Consider the following 11,184-nt stretch of genomic DNA (forward strand, 5'->3'; position numbering starts at 1 on the left):
TATTTTGGTTGGCGGACGACTCTACAATACCCCTTCCAAAGGGCATTATTAAACCTATAAAAGCTACTTTAAAGAGGCGTTTTCATGATGACAACCAGTCCTCCCATATTTAAAGAAAAAAGGTCATTAAACATACTGGTCAAGACCCTACTGAAGGCTCGCAACCATATAGCAGCCACATTACTGGTGTCAAAAAAGGACACACACAACCCTCTACCGGTGAGGAGGTATCCATCAAATGGGGACATAAAGCCTCTTCCATAAATAAGCCTGATTCTTTTGTTGAGATAGACAATGACTCCTGGGATTCAGAATATTCTGAAAATGATGACCCCTCTTTTTGTGCTATGGACACCGAGGGAAGTGGTATTGAGTTTAATGATGGTACTTCCAAGGATACCACCATTTAAGATAGTTTGGGCATCCCATTCTTTGATCCCTCCCACATAAAACATCCCAGGTCAGGAGAATGGGTGCCCAACCATTATGTTGCCCAGTTCCTGAATAACTGGATAAAAAAGGGTCTAGACAGAAAGGCCCATAATAAGCTCAGGGCTGAATGCCCATGCCCTACTCTCAGACCCCTGAACTAGATCCCATACTAGTCAGATATATGCTTAAGTCTGGCTCAAACCCAAAAAAGGTATAGACCGTTCAATAAGAGCCTGCCAAGACAAGTTTCTAGATCTATTAGTGTAGTGTAAAGTTTTTAGGGTACGTTCGCACTGGTGTGTTACAGTGAGTTTCCCGCTAGGAGTTTGCGCTGCGGCAAAAAATTTGCCGCAGCCCAAACTTGAAGCAAGAAACTTACTGTAAACCTGCCCGTGTGAATGTACCCTGTATGTTCACATGGGGGGGCAAACCTCCAGCTGTTTCAAAACTACAACTCCCAGCATGTACTGACAGACCGTGCATGCTGGGAGTTGTAGTTTTGCAACAGCTGGAGGCACACTGGTTGGAAAACCTTCAGTTAAGTTCTGTTATCTAACTCAGTATTTTCCAACCAGTGTGCCTCCAGCTGTTGCAAAACTACAACTCCCAGCATGTACTGATCGCCAAAGAGTGTAGTTATGCAACAGCTGGAGGTACGCAACTACAACTCCCAGCATGCCGAGACAGCTGTTTGGGCATGCTGGGATTTGCAGTTTTGCAACATCTGGAGGGCTACAGTTTTAGAGACCACTGCGAAGTGATCTCCAAACTGTGACCCTCCAGATGTTGCAAAACTACAAATCCCAGCATTCCCAGACAGCAAACAGCTGTTTGGGCATGCTAGGAGTTGTAGTTTTGCAAGATCTGGAGGGATACAGTTTAGAGACCACTAGATAGTGGTCTCTAACTGTAGCCCTCCAGCTGTTGCAAAACTACATATTCCAGCATGCCCAAACAGCTGTCTGGGCATGCTGGGAGTTGTAGTTTTGCTAAATCTGGAGGGCTACAGTTAGAGACCACTATCTAGTGGTCTCAGACTGTACCCTCCAGATGTCGCAGGGCAACTCACCGGCTTCCGTAGGATCCAGCCACATGACATCGCCGCTCACCTATCTCCGTCGCCTCCCACCGATCTCCGTCGCCGCCCGCCGATCTCCGTCGCCCGCAGCCTCCGGATCGGTAAGTGGATCTTCGATGCCGGTCCCTCTAGGGTTTCCCCATCGTGCCCCACCTATTATGGGAGGGCAGGACGGGGAAAACAAAAGTTAACCCCCCCGCCCCCGATCTGCTATTGGTGGTCGCGTCTAGACCACCAATAGCAGGGATAGGAGGGGTGGCACCCCTGCCACCTCACTCCTATCCCTTCAGGGGGATTGTGGGTGTCATGGGGCGATCCCCCTTCTATTCCGGGTCACCGGGTCACCATAGACCCGTATTGACCCGGGATTGCGCAAATCGCAAGTGTGAATTCACTTGCAATTTTCCGCGATCGCCAACATGGGGGGGTCTGATGTACCCCCTGGGTCTTTGCACGGGAGGCCTGCTGAATGATTTCAGCAGGTATCCCGGTCCGATCCCCGCCCGGTGCGTGGCGGGGGCCGGAATTCTCCATGACAAACGCGTGTGTCATGGGTCCTTAAGTACCAGGGTGTCATTACGTGCGCGTACGTCAAGGGTCCTTAAGGGGTTAAATAAGAAAAATATTACCCTATCCCCTTATAGGCATTATATGGTTTACCATATTGGGAAGTGTGGTTGCCAATATTAGGTAGATAAGGAGTTTCACAGGATGTGGTTCCATCAGTTGTCTATTTTTGGTGTATGTTTTCTCGGTGGATATAGGATGAGATGTTTTCAGCATCTGAGGGTAAATTGATATACACTGCTCAAAAAAATAAAGGGAACACTAAGATAACACATCCTAGATCTGAATGAATGAACTAATCGTATGATATACTTTCGTCTTTACATAGTTGAATGTACTGACAACAAAATCACACAAAAATGATCAATGGAAATCAAATTTATCAAACCATGGAGGTCTGGATATGGAGTCACACTCAAAATCAAAGTGGACCACACTACAGGCTGATCCAACGTTGATGTTATGTCCTTAAAACAAGTCAAAATGAGCCTCAGTATTGTGTGTGGCCTCCGCGTGCCCGTATGACCTTCCTACAACTCCTGGGCATGCTCCTGATGAGGTGGCGGATGGTCTCCTAAGGGATGTCCTCCCAGACCTGGACTAAAGCATCTGCAAACTCCTGGACAGTCTGTGGTGCAACATGGTGTTGGTGGATGGAGCGAGACATGATGTCCCAGATGTGCTCAATCGGATTCAGGTCTGGGGAACGGGCGGGCCAGTCCATAGCATCAATGCCTTCCTCTCGCAGGAACTGTTGACACACTCCAGCCACATGAGGTCTAGCATTGTCTTGCATTAGGAGGAACCCAGGTCCAACTTCACCAGCATATGGTCTCACAAGGGGTCTGAGGATCTCATCTTGTTACCTAATGGCAGTCAGGCTACTTCTGGCAAGCACATGGAGGGCTGTGCGGCCCCCCAAAAAAATGCCACCCCACACCATTACTGACCCACCGCCAAATCGGTCATGCTGGAGTATGTTGCAGGCAGCAGAATGTTCTCCACGGCGTCTCCAGACTCTGTCACGTCTGCCACATGTGCTCAGAGTGAACCTGCTTTCATCTGTGAAGAGCACAGGGCGCCCGTGGCGAATTTGCCAATCTTGGTGTTCTCTGGAAAATTCCAAACGTCCTGCACAGTGTCGGGCTGTAAGCACAACCCCTACCTGTGGAGGTGGGGCCCTCATATCACCCCCATGGAGTCTGTTTCTGACCGTTTGAGTGGACACATACACATTTGTGGCCTGCTGGAGGTCCTTTTGCAGGGCTCTGGCAGTGCTCCTCCTGCTCTTCCTCCGACAAAGTCGGAGGTAGTGGTCCTGCTGCTGGGTTGTTGTCCTTCTACGGCCTCCTCCATGTCTCCTGCTGTACTGGCCTGTCTCCTGGTAGCGCCTCCATGCTCTGGACACTACGCTGACAGACACAGCAAACCTTCTTGCCACAGCTCGCATTGATGTGCCATCCTGGATGAGCTGTACTATCTGAGCCACTTGTGTGGGTTGTAGACTCCATTCTACCACTAGCATGAAAGCACCGCCAGCATTAAAAAGTGACCAAAACATCAGCCAGGAAGCATAGGAACTGAGAAGTGGTCTGTGGTCACCAACTGCAGAACAACTACTTTATTGTCTTGCTAATTGTCTATAATTTCCACCTGTTGTCTGTTCCATTTGCACAACAGCATGTGAAATTGATTGTCAGTCAGTGTTGCTTCCTGAGTGGACAGTGTGATTTCACAGAAGTGTGATTGACTTGGAGTTACATTGTGTTGTTTAAGTGTTCCCTTTATTATTATTTTTTGAGCAGTGTATGTCATGTAATGCAGGCTAGATAAGGACATGTCGGGGATGAACTGCTGGTCTAGTTACTATGTATTGTGTATGTCAGGGAAGATTTTCTCATGGATTTATATTGGGGGATGATGTGTATTGATATTCTAGGTCATTATTCTCTCAAGACGAAGCATCTTTATTACCCTCATGTGTTGTCTTATTTCTTTTGTCTTTAATAGGTTGTCCACAAAGGAGAAAGTGAGGTCCTTCCCTGCCACCCATTGAGACACTGGATAGGTACATAGAAATATTTTATGTTATGAAAAATGGTAAAAAGCCAGTGCTATTGGAAGTCTTCATGTCATCGCCACTAAATTCATATAAATATCTGTATAATTGTCTGTGAATGGGTTAATCACTTCCTTATCTTTGACTATTTGTTTACTGAAATAATTTAGAAAAGAATAATGAAGGACATTTATCAACGGGTTTAGTCAGGTTTTCTTTACTATAATTGTCACAAAATTGTCGCAACTGCAACTACGTGTGTTTTCGTGCGACAATTTGCATGAAGAACAAGAAAAGCAAGAAAATTCAAACTTGCTTACGTAGTAAATTTTTCAAAATGGATTTGCTTTAGTCGGGTATTTATCAACTGCGCAACAAGGTTAAAAATTTACTAAATTTACGTCAGCTCCTCAAACATGGAGCAGAAAAAGCCACTACCAAAGTAAAAAAGGAAAAATTGCTTACGTGAAAGAAAATTATCAACAGGCTGAAAGCAGTTGATAAATAAGTCGCACATAAGCAAAAAAAAATAAAGTAAGGAAAAAATTACTAAAAAAAAAAAATACATAAGCAAACATTGATAAATGTCCCTCTATATTATTGCATGATAATTCCCATAAGATCCAGAGTAGCAGTTGACTGATCTCTCTGGCGACCTTGATGTGCAGGTTGACTGCATTGCTTTGCTGCTTCATTTGTTTACTAAGAATCATTTTCTATAAACCAGTTTATAAAAATAAAAATAAAAGTTCAGACTTTATTTTTATGTTATTCCGCTAGTTAAAAAGATTTATGTTTCACATAATGAATTATCGAGTGTAACTGAAATCTGGCACTATTTGTTCCCTCTGCGAGTACTGTCTTTTTTGTAATGCTGCACCTGCTACCAGACAAAAGAAGTAGGACAATGTCTACTTTTACCTATTTTTTAAAGCTACAGTGCTATATTTGTCATTCTATTGACATATTTAGGATGCATGAAAGTTACTGCATTAACAGCAAACGTACTTACAGTCACAGCAAGTGAGCCCATATTACCAGGAGTGGAAAAATTGTGGTAATACACAGCTGAAGGTCAGGGGACCCTCTATATATCATTCAATGGGGGGAGTGAGGAGGAAAGACCCCTTTCCATCATGTGAGGGAATAGCTGTGATACAGTTAAGGAACATATGAACAGTACTTTGCCACAAATCATCCTGCAAAAAAGGCGCGTACAGTTAGTTTAAGAAAAAAAAAATAATAATAATTATGACTGCCATATAACAAAGAAGACAAATTAGGAGAAATACTGCTCCAGTTCTCAAGGCCAAAAGTCGCCTGGATCTCAAGGGGTTAAGTGACCAACCCTACATATAAAAAAAAAAATTACCGTATATACTCGAGTATAAGCCGAGTTTTTCAGCCCCCCCCCCCAGTGAAAATGGACAGCCCGCAACGACTAATCCTCCCCACTGGACGGTCCCTGCAGCATAGATGGCCTGGACCAGCTCACCCTTCCTTCCCGCCGAGGGGAGGTGAGTACAAAACAAAAGGGGGGGGGGCTGGATGATGATGAAGGCTGCAGTGGTCTTCAACCTGCAGACCACCAGAGGTTTCAAAACTACAACTCCCAGCATGCCTGGACAGCCGCTGGCTGTCCGAGCATGCTGGGAGTTGTAGTTTTGCAACATCTGGAGGTCCGCAGGTTGAAGACCACTGATGAAGGGATTGACAGGCAGTGATGATGAAGGGGGGGGGGGATGATGAAGGGGGTCTGGATGATGACAGGGGTCTGGATGATTACATGGGGGGATGATGTATTTCCCACCCTAGGCTTACAGTCAGGTTAATAACTTTCCCTGGGTTTTTGGGGTTAAATTAGGGGCCTCAGCTTATATTCGGGTCGGCTCATACGCCAGTATATACGGTATAGAAAATGGTCAAGTAAAGATGTTAAATGAAGCCTAGCGAAATGATTGCATTACAAACATGAAATGTGTAAAAGAATGTTCCCCCCGCTTAGTAACATGTGTCTAATGACTCTGCTGGAACATTACTCCAGGGCACCAGTTCTTCTCAATGTTCCACTTGTTTGGACCACAATTGTACAGTAAGCACAGTGGAAAAGATTACTTTGAGTACATTGAACTGTTGACTTCATAAAGGGAATGTAGCTGCAGTTTCCTTGCATACAACTAAGATTTTTAAATGTATATACTCGAGTATAAGCCGAGTTTTTCAGCACGATTTTTCGTGCTGAAAACACCCCCCTCGGCTTATACTCGAGTGAACTCCCCCACCCGCAGTGGTCTTCAACCTGCGGACTTCCAGAGGTTTCAAAACTACAACTCCCAGCAAGCCAGGGCAGCCATCGGCTGTCCGGACTTGCTGGGAGTTGTAGTTTTGAAACCTCCGGAGGTCCGCAGGTTGAAGACCACTGCGGCCTTCAACATCATCCAGCCCCCTCTCACCCCCCTTTAGTTCTGAGTACTCACCTCCGCTCGGCACTGGTCCGGTCCTGCAGGGCTGTCCGGTGAGGAGGTCGTCCGGTGGGATAGTGGTTCCGGGCTGCTATCTTCACCGGGGAGGCCTCTTCTAAGCGCTTCGGGCCCGGCCTCAGAATAGTCACGTTGCCTTGACAACGACGCAGATGCGTCGTTGTCAAGGCAACGGCTCTATTCCGGGCCGGAAGCGCGGAGAAGAGGCGCCCCCGGTGAAGATAGCAGCCCGGACCACCTCCTCACCGGACCACCTCCTTACCGGACAGCCCTGCAGGACCGGACCAGCGCCGAGCGGAGGTGAGTACTCAGAACTAAAGGGGGTGAGAGGGGGCTGGATGATGTTGAAGGCCGCAGTGGTCTTCAACCTGCGGACCTCCGGAGGTTTCAAAACTACAACTCCCAGCAAGCCCGGACAGCCGATGGCTGCCCGGGCTTGCTGGGAGTTGTAGTTTTGAAACCTCTGGAGGTCCGCATGTTGAAGGCCGCAGTGGTCTTCAACCTGCGGACCTCCGGAGGTTTCAAAACTACAACTCCCAGCAAGCCCGGACAGCCGATGGCTGCCCGGGCTTGCTGGGAGTTGTAGTTTTGAAACCTCTGGAGGTCCGCAGGTTGAAGACCACTGAGGGCGAATGATGAGAAGAGGATGATGAAGGGGGGTGTGGGGATGATGAAGGGGGGTGGGGATGATGACAAGGGGATGATGAAGGGGGGTGTGGGATGATTACAAGGGGATGATGAAGGGGGGATGTGTGGGATGATAAGGGGATAATGAAGGGGGGATGTGTGGGATGATGACAAGGGGATGATGAAGGGGGGATGTGTGGGATGATAAGGGGATGATGAAGGGGGGATGTGTGGGATGATGACAAGGGGATGATGAAGGGGGGGATGTGTGGGATGATAAGGGGATGATGAAGGGGGGATGTGTGGGATGATGACAAGGGGATGATGATGAGGATGTTAATGACGGGTCTGGATGATGACAGGGGGGGATGAGGTATTTCCCACCCTAGGCTTATACTCGAGTCAATAACTTTTCCTGGGATTTTGGGTTGAAATTAGGGGTCTCGGCTTATACTCGGGTCGGCTTATACTCGAGTATATACGGTAGGTTTAGGCGGAATTCACTAGTAGCCGATTTTCTGCACATTTTTCATCCAGATTTGCAGTCAGAAAATCTGCTTCAGAATACAGTTCCAGCAAAGTAGTTGATATTATAACACATTTCATTTACACACTGCAGAATATTTCTGCATGGATATTGACAATGTCAATTTCTGTGCAGATTTAACCATGGATTTCTCCCCTATGTACAGAATAATTTCTGCATAACCTGCCAGTACAAAGGTAAAATCCCCACGTGACGTTACACATGTGCATCTTGCTGTATATTAACTGCAGATTTGGGATGAAATCCAAGGCAAGCTTTGTGTCCAATGTTTCTGTCCCATGTGTAAATACTCTCTAATTTGCTCAGTTGGCATTACATGTTAATCTGGTAATTATATAGCATTCAAACAAACATGTAGAAATAAATGGCACTCAACACTGTGAACGTTTCTGAGATCCGTCTGGGACACGGCAGCGCCCGGTTTTGACATTTCTGGTGACCAGCGCCGAATCTCATTCATTTAAATGGGCCTCCCGGAGTCAGATAGGGACTCTGGTCGGCTCATTTTGTCCCTGTATCCAGTTTTGTGGCCGGATCTCGGAAATGTGGTGTGAATACACCCTTACACAAGAACAGCACACATTAGACATTCTCATAAATACAAAATTTCAATATAAAAACATAGCAATAATCTCATGTTGAACTACAATAATATTTAAATACAGAATGTTTACACTCTCAGATTGCCCTTTATTTTTTAGAATTTTTGTATTTATGAGAATGTCTGCTATGTGTTGTTCTTGTGTTATAAAGTTTGTTATTTAAAGGATAGGCTTGGGTGATAATGCTAAGGCCAGGTAAAGCATAAGATTTCCGCAAAACAGGCATCGCCTAGTGTTGTCTGCACCAGGCCAAGGGTGTACTTCACTGTATTCTACAATAAACTATGAGTTAGATTTTATCACAGTTATGAGTGCCGTTATTTCTACATCTTAATGGAAATTGTTTGCTATGAACTTGAGCACTTTATCAGCTGAGCCCCATCACATTTCTGCTTAACCCCATCCCTCTATAGGACGCATGCATACGTCCAATCATCCAACATGTTCGCTCAATTGGACGTATGCATACGTCATAGCGATCTCCGGCACTGCCGCGGGCAGCGCAGGAGATCGGCGACGGGAACCGGCTGTCAATCACAGCCAGAGTCCCGCCGCAGCTGCTGGAGCCGCGATCGCGTTGGTCCCGGCAGAATTATCCCCATAGATGCCGTGATCAATCCTGATCACAGCATTTATGGTGTTGACAGGGGGAGCGCTCTCCCCCTGTTCTCCAACAGCGGTGCCATGATACAATCGCGGGTCGTCGTTGGTTGCTATGGCAGCAGGAGGTCCGATCATGACCTTCTCTCTGCCTGCTACGGAAGCCTGTAAGATCCAGCCAGAGGCTGGATCGCACAGGCTGTAGTGTCTGCGCTTCATCAGATCATACTGTGCTGCAGTACAAATGTATTGCAGCATAGTATAACCTGTAAAAAGTGTAAAAAAAATGTAAATAAAAAGTTCTTCAATAAAAGTATGAAGTGTTAAAAAAATAAATTAAAAAAATGCCCCTTCCCCAGTAAAAGCCCTGTATTATCACCAAAAAAGATCAAAAACACAAATCATATACATAATAGGTATTGCCACGTCTGTAATGATGTGTACTCTAAAATTATAATGTAAATTATCCCGCTCGGTGAATGCCGTAAAAAAAAAACATTAAAAAAAGCGCAAAATTTACCAATTTTGGTACAAATAGCGGAATAAAAAAGATCAAAAGGTAGCATGTAGCACAAAAATGATACCAATAAAAAGTACAGCTCATCCCGCAAAAAATAAGCCCTTAGGCAATGGTGTCGGACGAAAAATAAAAAAAGTTACGACTGTTGGAAAATGAATGGCAGAAAAAGAATTTTTCTCAGAAAAGGAAAAAGAACATAGAAGGCTATATAAAATGGGTATCGTCATAATCGTACTGACCCAAAGAATAAATATAGTATCACTTTTACCGCACAGTGTACACCATAAAAAAATTAAATAAAAAAAACGCCAGAAATTTTCCAGTTTTTCACAATATTTTGAAGTTTTTCACAAAAAATGCTTCATGTGTCAACAAAAATGCACCAGTTATATAAAGTACAATATGTCAGGAAAAACAATATCAGAATCGCTCTGCTCAGAAAAAGCGTTCTAAAGTTACTACCATTTAAAGAGATACATGTCAAATAAAAAAAAAGAGCCTGGTCATTGAGGTAAAAAATGGGTCGGTCCTTAAGGGGTTAAAGGGGTACTCCACTGCTCAGCGTTTGGAACAAACTGTTCCGAATGCTGGAGCCGGCGTTGGGAGCTCGTGACATCATAGTCCCGCCCCCTCATGACATCATGCCCCACTCCATCAATGCAAGTCTATGGGAGGGGGCATGACGGCTGTCACGCCCCCTACCATAGACTTGCATTGAGGGGGCAGGGCGTGATGTCATGAAGGGGCGGGGCTATGACTTCACGAGCTCCCGACGCCGGCTCCAGCGTTTGGAACAGTTTGTTCCAAACGCTGAGCAGTGGAGTAACCCTTTAAAGATTTTTATTACAAACAGTGGGTAGTGTCGAATTGCTTATGTGAGAAATCCATTGACAATATACAGGATGGTATAGATATTTATTTTGAAAAAGTATGCCTTGTAAATGGATTGTGTCTGATAATAACATTATGTTACACAGGAATTGTCTATTCACCTGCCGTGTTCTGTCTCCACTTCTCATCCCTTACTGGTGACCCTTACTCTGCCAGTCATTTGACACAACAGTGACCTGCATAAGCCACTGATGTCAAGACCAGGAAATACCGAGCAGCAGGACCATGCACCATCCAAGTACATCACTTTATGTGGATATCACACTTTCTTTACTGAACAGTCAATTTACAGTCAAACCCTCTATTTAGTTCCTTGAACCAATCGGGGATTAAACGTTTTTGAGGACTTGGTGTATGGGTGAAATCTAAATATAACCTCACTCAATTGGCCTAGACTACCATATGCTCAGATGAAAGTCTTCTATCTCAGAAGGCTCAGAAAAAACCCAAATGGCAGAATGATTTGATTTGTTCATTAAAAATGCTATTTTGTAGAGATCAATATAAAGATCCTGTCAAAGCTTTTCTCCCAATCGCTGTTCAAAGATTTTTGGGGAAATAAACAGATTGAGAAAAGCTGTTATGAACCTGCAATTGAGGAAAACCTACTTTAATTTTGCATATAAGGCCATTTATGCCTGTTCCCAGCTCCAAGAGTTATCCCCAGGGGGATAACAAGCTAATCAGTGGGAAAATAAGGAAAAGTGTCCCCAAAACAAATGGTGTGTACTGCATGTGCCCAGTCAGTGCTCCATTCATTCTCTATGGGGCTTGTGAACAT

General features: G+C 45.1%; 1 long non-coding RNA gene across 1 annotated transcript in view; it reads left to right on the top strand.

Annotated features, from left to right (window-relative positions):
* Window positions 1-10,890, top strand: part of LOC130362063 (uncharacterized) — a 79,398-nt gene extending 68,508 nt beyond the window's left edge. Inside the window, exons 2-3 of the long non-coding RNA XR_008891261.1 lie at window positions 4,088-4,145; window positions 10,490-10,890. This is a non-coding gene — a long non-coding RNA (uncharacterized LOC130362063). The remainder of the gene's footprint in view (window positions 1-4,087; window positions 4,146-10,489) is intronic.
* The last annotated feature ends 294 nt before the right edge of the window (window positions 10,891-11,184 follow it).

This window comes from Hyla sarda, chromosome 3 (genome assembly GCF_029499605.1).
Source record: "Hyla sarda isolate aHylSar1 chromosome 3, aHylSar1.hap1, whole genome shotgun sequence".
NCBI lineage: Eukaryota > Metazoa > Chordata > Amphibia > Anura > Hylidae > Hyla > Hyla sarda.